Source organism: Meleagris gallopavo, chromosome Z, assembly GCF_905368555.1.
Source record: "Meleagris gallopavo chromosome Z, MGAL_WU_HG_1.1, whole genome shotgun sequence".
Classification (NCBI taxonomy): Eukaryota; Metazoa; Chordata; class Aves; order Galliformes; family Phasianidae; genus Meleagris; species Meleagris gallopavo.
In genome coordinates, this window is record NC_139435.1 from 42,382,965 (window position 1) to 42,392,970 (window position 10,006).

Here is a 10,006-nt window from a genome sequence, read left to right on the forward strand (position 1 = left end):
CAAGATGTTCTTTTCTTATCTGGCCTCACATCCTGCTTACCTGCATTCCTATACAATAGTTAAGCCTTATCTTGTCTTCTCTTTACTCACATTCCTATACAATGGTTCTCATCCTGCTTGCTACATACTTTTGTCTTGTTATAGTCGGCCCATGTTTACCCTTCATCCCCTAATTCAATCCCCCCTTTTTCTTGAACCTAGCAAATTCTTTTGCTAGATTACTCCATTCGGGAAAAGGGAAGTTTTGAAATACCTTCCACTTTCTTTGATCTGCATTCAGTCAACTGGTGCAAAACTCATCCTGGGTCCTTCAAGACCTACTGTACTTCTCAATTTCTTTCTTTCATTACAATCCCTGTTTCTGTATACTTTCCAGACCACCCTCATTTAATTTGTCCAGGTCCCTTACTTCAATTCCTTTAACCTGTATACTATCGGGCTCGGACTAGCAAAAGACCTTTGGAGGTATAAACAAGTTAAAGATTGTGACTATTCATGCCAGACAGACCCTCTTGACATGATCACGAGACATCTAGCTTGTACACCTGGCATGGGTGTCTATAAAGACCATTGGCAAACCCCGCCAAAACTGAGGTGGCTTGGTGGAGACGAGTGGCAAGGAACCATGGGCTCGTGTGTGACAAGGGAGAAGACGGCAAATTGCCAATGGACAGAAGAACCCATCAATTATACATGGAACCCGCTTTACAATCCCCCGACTGGGAGCAGACAGAGGAGATGACCTGTGCAGCAGGTGAGTGCCAACATAGAGCTGCATCTCGCAGGAATGGTTCCAAGGCAAGCGGGTGGCAGGATGTGGTGGGCGGCACATCGCTGAGTGGCTGCTGATGGAGCGCTGTGCCAAGATGGGAGCCCCGATGGCTCCTTCCTTGTCAGGGAGAGTGAGACTTACGTTGAAGACCTTGTTCTGTCCTTCTGGCACCATGAGGAGGTGCGGCATTGCTGCATACACTGGCGACAGGATGAGAACAGCCATGAGTTCTTTTTGACTGACACCCAAATATTTGACAGCCTGTACGACCTCATTGCCTACTATTGGGAGACGCTGCTGAGATACAATGGACTTGGGATAAGGCTGACTGAGCTGGTGCCTCGGTCCAACACTCACACCGGCACAGACTGGGTGCTGCGGGATAGCACAGGAACAAGCTCAGCTCCAGCACCATTTACTTCAGAGCAGGAGGGAAGATCCAGCACTGCCACACATGGCAAGAGAGTCACATTTAATACAGCACTTAACCAAGTGCACATTGTTCATCGCCCGCAATAAAAGTTTTTTGTTCTGCACTAACAACAGAGTCCATGTCTAATTGCCACAATTAAACCTTCCTCTTATTTGTCTTTCTCAACCTCTATGAGGACCTTTGGACAGGATTTCAAAGGGGCATAGAGGGGCTTTACTAGTATTCCATAGCTGTAGGGCGGCACCACCTCGTCATCCCTAGGAAAGTCTGGAGCTCCTTCCAGAGTCTCCTCACTGTTTCCTAGGGTTCGGGATCCCAAAGCGATTCCATAATGCAAATGAGTTACTTGTGGCTGTGCCCCTTGGGCTTTCTGTGGAGAAACTCAATAGCCTTTAAGTCTGAGAAAGTTTAGTAAGCTAATTGTCCATCTTATGCTTTACTTTCTTTGTTTTAGCTTTCCAGTCATCCATGTCTTCGAATTTGAGGGGGTACTGTTTAATCTAAACCAGCTGAGCTCCCTGCTTTATTCTGAATGCTATTGGTGTTTCATTCTTAGCCCTACCTGGGGATTCTACTGCCCACGCCCCAGGATAAACTTGATTCCTTACTACTTCTGTGTTCTGGTTCCAGCAGGGGTAATGATTATTCTACAGTGAGTTGCTTTAGCCATGCAATATTAGGTAAACAACTGGTGAGCTGTTCCCCTAACTCTGTAAACCCAAATGAGGTATCATCCATCCTGATACCTGATGAAGCAGTCTAGAGTGCTCCCATATGGCGTGTAGGTCTGTCTCGACTTTTTGAGTTTTGTCTACATAAACACAACAGCTCTGATTAATTATCACAAACTCCTCCCTCTTTAACTGTTAGGAGGTCTAGAACCATTCTATTTTGCAGCACCACTTTGGACAAAGAAGATACCACCTCTTGGATTGCTCATAATCACAGATTCACAGAATCACAGAATTGTAGGGGTTGGAAGGGACCTCTAAAGATCATCGAGTCCAACCCCCCTGCCAAAGCAGATTCCCTACACCAGGTCGCACAGGTAGGCGTCCATGTGAGACTTAAATATCTCCAGAGAAGGAGACTCCACAACCTCCCTGGGCAGCCTGTTCCAGTGCTCCATCACCCTCACCATGAAGAAGTTCTTACGCACATTCGTGCGAAACTTCCTATGCTGCAGCTTATGTCCGTTTCCCCTCGTCCTGTCTCCACGTACCACTGAAAAGAGACTGGCCTCACCGCTATGTCCGCCACACCTCAGATATTTATAAATCTGGATCAGGTCCCCTCTCAGTCGTCTTTTCTCAAAGCTAAACAGACCCAGTTCACTTAGCCTTTCTTCACAGGGGAGATGCTCCAGGCCCTTCACCATCTTTGTGGCCCTCCGCTGGACTCTTTCCAAGAGATCCCTGTCTTTTTTGTACTGGGGAGCCCAGAACTGGACACAGTACTCCAGATGAGGCCTTACCAGGGCAGAGTAGAGGGGGAGGACCACCTCCCTTGACCTGCTGGACACGCTCTTCTTAATGCACCCCAGAATGCCATTGGCCTTTTTGGCCACAAGGGCACACTGCTGGCTCATGGCCAACCTGTCGTCCACCAGGACGTCCAGGTCCCTCTCTGCAGAGCTCCTCTCCAGCAGCTCATCCCCCAGCCTGTATTGGTGCATGCAATTATTCCTCCCTAGGTGTAAGACCCTACACTTGTTTTTGTTGAACCTCATCCGGTTTCTTACTGCCCAGCTCTCCAGCCTGTCCAGGTCTCTCTGAATGGCAGCACAGCCTTCAGGCGTGTCAGCCAATCCTCCCAACTTCGTATCATCAGCAAACTTGCTGAGGGTGGCCACTATCCCCTCATCAAGGTCATTGACGAAGATGTTGAACAAGACCGGACCCAGCACAGACCCCTGGGGGACACCACTGGTTACAGGTCTCCAGCCAGACTCTGCACCACCAATGACGACCCTCTGCGCTCTGCCAGTCAGCCAGTTCTCAACCCACCTCACTGTCCATTCATCTATCCCACACTTCCTCAGCTTTGTTTAAGGATGTTGTGGGAGACAGTATCAAATGCCTTTCTAAAATCAAGGTAGACTACATCTACCGCTCTTCCCCCATCCACCCAGCATGTGACAGCATCATAGAAGGCCACCAGGTTGGTCGAGCAAGACCTCCCCTTGGTGAACCCATGCTGACTACTCCTGATAACCTCCTTTTCTCCCAGTTATCTGGAGATGGTATCCAGCACAAGCTGTTCCATCACCTTTCCAGGGACGGAGGTGAGGCTGACAGGCCTATAATTACCCGGATCTTCCTTCTTGCCCTTTTTGAAGACCGGAGTGGCATTGGCTATCCTCCAGTCTTCAGGGACCTCCCATGTTATCCAAGACCTCTCAAAAATGATGGAGAGCGGTTTAGCAGTGACCTCTGCCAGCTCCCTCAGCACACGTGGATTCACCCCATCAGGTCCCATGGACTTGTGGACCTTAGTACTGCCTAGGCGCTCACGTACGTCCTCTTTCCTGACTAAAGGGAAGTCTCCCATTCCCCAGACCCTCTCCCTAACCTCCAGGGTGTGGGATTCCTGCGGGAGAGCCTTTTCACTGAAGATGGAAGTAAAGAAGGCATTCAGTATCTCTGCCTTCTCAGCATCCCCTGTTACCAGAACCCCCCCTCACTTAGTAAGGGGCCTACATTCTCTCTAGGAGAAATGCATTTGTTACGGCATTTCCTACTATTTCTAGAGTTGCAGAGATATTCACTATAGCCTTTTCCAGCTGAGCTACTCTTAAGACCAGGATAAGGGCTCTCATGAAGCTATGGTATCTGTATTACACCTTAAAACCTTAAAAGGGTTATTTACCCTTTTAACCCTCCAAGGATTTTGATACTGGCTCCAAATAGTTCTCACTATGCCTGGTGGGTTTTGAGCTCTCCCATTTCTACCCAGCCACCAGAAAAATTTACCCAAATGACACTTGCTCATTGTATTACTCCCATTATGATATTCATGCCCATTAATGAGAGTGTTATTACTTTCCTTAATAGCAGCCATTGTCAATTATAGAGATGTAAGCTTCATCCAAATAGAAGTGAGAAGAGTGACAATCACACATTAAACATAACAAATAAATAAATGAATATAACACAAAACATAGTACTATTAAAACCAAAATACAAAATGTAACAGCACACAACATCAACTTGCCACAGACATCACCCCATGTACACTGAAATAAAGCAAATTAGTTACCAACTCATCTTTTCTTTATGAGTTTAACTTTTGGTGGTACACTTTCCTTGACAGACCAAATAGTTCCTCAGCATCCTGGAATAACCTCCTGGAACAATACTTTAGTTACTCCACATGTCTTAATGTCACACAAGGGAATGCCTCTGGCCACTGTGAAAAGGTATTAGTTAGTACCAACATACAACAACGCCCTCTTTTTCTTGGGAGTTCCAAGAAATCAATTTGCCACTGTTGCCCTTCCTTCTAAATTATTAATTAGATTCCTATCCTCTCTAGAATATCTTACAGGTTCTGACTCAGGTTTAAAGATTTTAAATTTACTGTCTGGAATTAAAGCCTTCTTCAACTACCTGTTCTGTCATCTTACCTATCATCTTATTTCCAGTTTCCTGTACAGTGTTAGCTTTCTGATGTTCTTTACAATGCATAATAGCCATGCTCCTTGTAAGTTTACATCTTGTGTTCCTTCTGTGTACCATTTTCAGATGGTACTACGAGTGTGTAGTATCCCAAATATATAGTTAGCATTTGTCCACATAATTAAGGCTCTTGTCCAGGCAGTTATTTCAGCCCTTTGAGGGACAGTCCCCTCAAGTAACGGTTGTGCTTCGATTACCTTGTCAGTAGCAGCTACTGCATTACTGTTTTCTTGTCTCACAAAACTGCTACCATTGGTAAATCAGGTGTCTTCTGCACCTTCAAAGTGTTTGTCCTCCAGGTCCGTCAGGCTGGAAGATGCAGCTTCAGTTGTTTCAAAGATGTTACAAAATACTGGTTGTCCAGGAGTTCCACTAAGGAAAGATAGTGGGTTGTAATTATTTCTATATCATCCTGCTCTACCAGGATGGCCTAGGATTTCAGGAACTTTTGGACTGAAAGGCAGTGCCTTGCCTTTACCTCCAATACAGCAGACACTGTATGAGATCTTCGGCTTAGCAAAACTTCACCAGTGCAGCCACTGCGCTCACGCACCCTGGCCATGCCTTACTCACTTCATCAAGCTGTTTGGAGAAGTGTGCCACTGCCCAAGGTTCTGGGCAAGGACTCCCAGTGCCATTCCTTGTTTTTTTTTTTTTTTTTTTTTTTTTTTTTTATGTGAGCATGTCTGGTAGCCTCAAAGCAGAGGGCCTTCATGAGTTCTTATTTCAGCTGAGGGAATGCTCACCTTGCCTCCCCATTTCATATAATATTTTGGCTTTACCAACAGTCTGCAGCTGTGTATCCACTGTCGGCACCATCCTGTCATTCCTGGGAATGTACGGAGTTCCTTGGCAGTTTGTGACTCAGGGGTTTGGTAAATGGCTTCTTTCCTGACAGTCCTTAAGGTTTGAAGTCCAGCTGTGATCTCATATCCCAAATATGTCTTTCTGTTGAGAAACCTGATAATCATTTAAACAAGAAATTCAGCAAACTCACAGTCCATTGCACACAGTCCTTTTTGTTTCTGTGACATCCATGTGCTGCAGTAAGGTTCCACTCTGGGATGGAGGAACCGAAGTCTCTGGTTCACAAGTCGATCAGCTCTCAAAATCATTGAGCTGTTCTCACAACCCTGGGTAACACTGTTCAGATTAATTTTTCTCCCATACTGGGGTTTTTCTATTCAAAGACAAATAATCTTAGGCTTCCTTTGGCCAAACCAGGTGGAAAAGGCATCCTTCAAGTCCAGAAGGTAAACTGCACCTAGTAATTCCTTAGTATGGATTTTTTTTTTCCCACCACTGAGTGTATACATTCAACTATTCTAGTTCTTGTCATCTAATCTTGTTCCAAACTATAGCACTTGCTTTCCAATTTTTTTTTTTTTTTTCCCCAGCATGTTTGGAGTACTGTATTTGGATTCATATTCAATTAGTAATCCAAACTCCAAAAATTATTTATTATTTCTTTTATCCTTCTACAGTCACATATCTTCAAAGGGCACTGCTTTACCCTGACCGGCCTAACTCTTGCTTTTAACTTAACTTCTATTTAGGGCTGCATTTTTGGGTCTGCCAGGTATCCCTGATACCCACACTCCTAAGCGTATCTTATTCAAGATTTCTGTAACTTCTGGGGCTATAACCTTGTTTTTTTTCCCTGTTTGTGTTAAAGGCAGACTTAAAATTCTCAACCAGTTAATACTGTTTGATCCTTAGCTCCAGTTTTATTTAATTTCTTGCCAGAGTAACCTGACATGTACAAGAATTTATATATTCCTACTTGTTTTCTCAGCCTATATTTAATTAATCCCAAAAAGTAAGCCTTTTCTTATTGGGCATTAGCTTCTTCTACTGTTACAAAATCACCTACAGGCGGTTAGAGGTACCTGTATCCACCGAAAGATAAACCTCTTTATCCTGCTCCCCTAGCTGTAATTTAACCAGTGGATCTGCTAGGGTAAACTTCCCAAATTCCCATCCTTCATCTTTGCAACCAGACACGGCTCCCTCTTTCTCAGTAATTTGCACATTACTTTCATTCCAGTGGGATGGAGCCCTCCCTGGGCTCTTTCAGCCCCCTAATTCATCCCCTAATTCAACCCCATCTTGTCATTTATCATCTCAGGTTTTCAGGTTTTGCTTTGATATTATAAAGCCTTCTTGCTATTTTATCCGTAGTAACTCTTCTAGAGGTGTTTTTCCTGCTAAATATGTTCCCAGTTTTAGTAATCTAATCTAATCTAATCACTGATCTGATTAGCTGCTTCAGCCTACATAGATTTGCCTCTTTCTTTTTTTTTCTCCTGTCCTACAGAATCTCACAAAATCTGTGGGAAAATTTCCATAAATTATTTACCATTTTTTCTTCTCAACACATTAAGTACATTTTATTTCTGTAGAATTTTCCCTCTTGTTTTATCTCTTCTCTACTCTCTTCATAATTCTGACAGTAAATATTTCTACTTTCATCTTCCAGTCAACTCATTGACCTCTCATTTACTTGTATATGTGTTTACTTCAACAGTCTCTTTTTTCCTGCTCTCATGTTCTTTGTCCTATAGGAATTTTCTGCTTCCCTTGACAAGAATTCTGTGTTTTTAGGTCACTTGATGGTTTTCTTATCAACTAAAGACATATCTGTGACAAAGCTCTACCTATTTTCTCCACTATCTTGTCTGAATGATTGTAAGTGCTAGAAAAACAAGCTGTTCTTATGTTGGTACCTATGGATTAACAAAGTATACTGTAGACCGCTTCATTTCTGAGTAGTTACTTGTCCTATCTTTTGTTAAAGTAAATAGATAAATAATTAAAACAAAATGTTTTCTAAATACATTGTATTCTGACCAAATTTCATTGGGATCAGTGAAATTTTTCCATTAACTGCAGTGTGGTTTGGATCAGATCCAAGATGAACTTTTGTCTGTCTTTCTGATTGTCTATCTATCTTTCTATATGATTTTTAATGCAGTGATTACTCAATTATGCCTTTCCTGATGCTGACCCATATTGTGAAAGGAAAGGCTTTATATTACTGGAGCACTGGTTCTTGGCAATGATATGTCTTTAAAAAAATAAAGGAAACATTCCTCCATAGGGGAATGCCAAAAAGATTCCCCCTACTAACTCCTTAATTACAAGAGCAAGCATCTTCCCACTGTGGTGTTTCAACATCTAGGAACAATGCAACAGTCTACTATTCTGCAGCCAGCATTGCCAGAAATGATGAAAACCTTCCTCTCTGCCTTCCTGAGCCAACACTCATACCTCCCCTGCAGCTGTTACTTATTATTGCAATGTACTCTTTAATTGAGGATGCTCAGGACAATAAGGATTCCCATATGGCACTTGCAGCTGCTCTGAAACTAGCAAGAGCTCTCTTCGCTATTTCTCTCAGTATAAGTATCTTTGGTTAAGGACTGCTTAAGGACTGTTTATTGCTTACTCACTGGTTCTTTTTCATAAGGTACACAGGCTGACACTGTACACATATACTCTCTCTGTAGTATATATACGTATGTACAAGTACAAATCAGTGTCACTTTGGATTAATATAAAAAAACATAATTTCAAAAAGGCAGTTTCTCTTAAATTCTATTTTGACTAGTGGCAAAACCATTTAATAAAGGCAGGCAATTCCCTGACAGCAAGGCTGTCAAAACTCAAATTTCAGATAAAAGTTTAAACAGGGAATTAAGCATGGTATATGTGGAGAAAAATTATTTCACAGCTATCATTTTCTTGCTCACCTGAACAGGTAATTTGTCTTTGCAATTTTTTTTTTCTTAATTGGTGTAAAGGAATATGACTTTTGTTTTTAAAGGATTCTCATCTCAAGGGGAAAATCCCCCTACCCCATCTTGGTTGGGAATGCCTAATTTCATCAAAATACCTTTAATGTTGGTGTAACTGCTATGATATTCTAGGCTGGAAAAAACAGTTAGCAAACTACTATTAAGAAATATGAGATAAATGGGTTACTTAAGCATAGTATAACTTTTACTGGCATTCAGTGTAACAGATGCAATAAGAAATTCAACTGTTAAAGAAGTCTGGGAAATGCTGGCAGCATTGTATCTGTACAAATCACTGTGTGTCTGAGAATGATGTTGGTGTATTCCCCTTGAGCAGATAAAGATTACACTGCTTACAGCCGGTCATGCTTTGCAAGGCTCCACAGCTCACAGACAGTGCTCACAAAGAATGTTGGATTGTGTTCTTCGTGCCCACTCCTCAGTGGTGAGGTACGTAACTTTTGAACCTACCACAATCTTTACTTTGTGACTCACTTGCAGAAGTGCAAGTAGTTTCTGGGATTCATATGATTTGTAATAGTAAGAGAAATATTTTCAGTAAAAAGGTGAATCAAATTTAGCAGCAGCTATGCATACAATCAAGGGAAGGAAAATCAGTTTCTGAACAAAGCAATAAATGAAGCTTCTTTGATGACTTGGGTTCATTTTAATATTTCAGTCTCAGGCAGTATAGGCATAAAGGGATGTCAATCTCTTCTAAAAGTGAATTTTAGCCGTGAAAAAGGCACCATGTTTTTTTCATCTTTTTAGTGCTGACATTCTCCTTAGGACTGGAAATGGCCTAGTCAGGTCAGTTGAGACCATATTTTGAATCCCATCCTGAGGAGAGACTTAGCTACATTAGCTTCATGGATTTGTTACTGATTGCTGCCAGAGCAATACCTTCTCTGTATGTGAGGTAGAAAAAGAAGGATGGTAGTAGAAACAAGAAAAAATTTGAAACAATTTTCCATTATCCTAATCTTTAGCTCAATCCAGACTTGATACAGACCTGGAAAAGGTTGAGGCAGCTTGGCACTGCTACTCTAAGATGAAGTAAAAACACCATGTCCTGAGGAGCTATGAGTACTAAACAAGTTGTTTATTTAATTGTTGGGGAAGTAGAATTATAAGAAAGGTGGAAGCCATGTACACTGGATGGAAATTACATCCTTTAAGTAGGCAATATACTGTTCTGTCTTCACACAGCCTTACTCACTATTAGTTTATTTTCATTATTTTATTTTATTATTATTATTATTTTATTTATTTATTTTTTATTTTATTTGTTCCTGAAACAACAGGCAAAGGTGGAGCAAGGTGTCAG

General features: G+C 42.1%; 1 pseudogene; it reads left to right on the forward strand.

Moving 5' to 3' along the window:
• The first annotated feature begins 625 nt into the window (after positions 1–625).
• LOC146542226 (1-phosphatidylinositol 4,5-bisphosphate phosphodiesterase gamma-1-like) lies at positions 626–1,291 on the forward strand (annotated as a pseudogene).
• The last annotated feature ends 8,715 nt before the right edge of the window (positions 1,292–10,006 follow it).